This window comes from Ovis canadensis, chromosome 17, assembly GCF_042477335.2.
Source record: "Ovis canadensis isolate MfBH-ARS-UI-01 breed Bighorn chromosome 17, ARS-UI_OviCan_v2, whole genome shotgun sequence".
NCBI lineage: Eukaryota > Metazoa > Chordata > Mammalia > Artiodactyla > Bovidae > Ovis > Ovis canadensis.
The window spans coordinates 76,641,406-76,642,919 of NC_091261.1; positions in this window are offsets into that span (position 1 = coordinate 76,641,406).

A 1,514-nucleotide genomic window follows, 5' to 3' on the forward strand; every position below is an offset into this window, starting at 1 on the left:
ATGACCCCAAGAGCGGCTTAAAACGACACACATTTATCATCTCCCATGCTTCCTGAGGGCTAGAGATTCTGAAGCGGCTTGGCTTGATGGTTCTGGCTGTTTCTCTCAGGGCTGAATCAGATGAGGACAGGCAGGGCCTGCCATTGTCTGGTGAAGGCCACTGGGGCCGGGCAACCTGTCTCCAAGAGGCTCACTTCATATGGCCACGGGCAGGAGACCCCACCCCCGGGACATCTCCCCACGATAGGTAGACCAAGAGAGAGGTGGCAGCTGCAATGTTTTGTGACCTACCCTCAGAAGTCACACTGGCATCTTGGCCACATTCTGGTCATTAAAAACAAAGCACTCCGTCCAGCCCTCACTCAAGGGCGAGAGTCAGGTCCTGAAATTGTAGCAGAAAAATTCCAGACTTCCTAAAATACTTACTTGGCTGCCTCAGGTCTTAGTTATGGCCTGCGAGGTCTCTGGTTGTGTGTGGACTTGCGCTGTGGCTTGCAGGCTCAGGCGTCATGTGCCGCGCGGGCTCCGTTACTCTGCGGCATGTGGGGTCTTAGCTCCCCGACCAGGGATCAAACCTGCATACCCCTCACTGCAAGGTGGATTCTTAACCCACTGGACCACCGGGCAAGTCCCTGTTGGCTTACTCCCACACTTTGCTCTGTGGACCTCACGCTCTTCCTGTGACGTGGAGACTCCGCTCAGAGGGAGGCACTGGGCTGCCTTGAGCGCAGACTCTAGGAACCAGGATTCTGCGTTTTACGTGTTTTCAGCCCAATAGCAGCTCTGGGAAATGAGACGGTGAGAGAGGTTTCTGGAAGCAAAGCAAAGATGATGATCTGCCAATACCCTGGCACCTCGGAAAGGGCCCAGAATAGGCGGGAGGCTGCCTTGTGAAGCAGATCTCATGCGGAAGTGTCCTCGAACCCAGGCACTTAGCCGAGCTACTGAGGGCGGGGGATATGAACATGGGCTCGGGGGCTCCGAGTTCTGTCCCTGCGTCAACACGTAACAGGTCAGATTTTCGCCAACGTCAAGACTTGCAGATCTCACAACTCTAGAGCATCGGCAGCAAGTCTGGCTGATTAGAACCACTGCAGGACAGGAAGGGAATGGGTTCTGTGTCCGTCAGTCACGGGAAGGTGCCTGCAGAGGCTCGCCCAGGTCTTGGAAGGAGTTTTCCTCCAACAGTCCGGCAGGGAAGCGGGACAACGTGCACTTCCCTGGCTTCAGCTGCAGCCCTCCTTCATCTGGGAAGCTCACTGTCTTAGGCCAGCCAGGGGCAGGAGGGACCCCAGAGAGGTGACGGAAAGGGGGCTGTGGGCCTGGTGTGCGGTGCAGCCTTGCTGAAGCTGGTGCTGTCCGCCCCCAACCCTCGCACACAGACCGCGCTGACACGCCCTTCCTCCCTAGCCTGGCTGGGTCAGGCAGGGCAGAAAGGTGACCCCGCAGAGTACACACACCCATGTACCTCTATGCGTGCGTATCCCCATCAGAACTCAGTACTCAGAACTCAG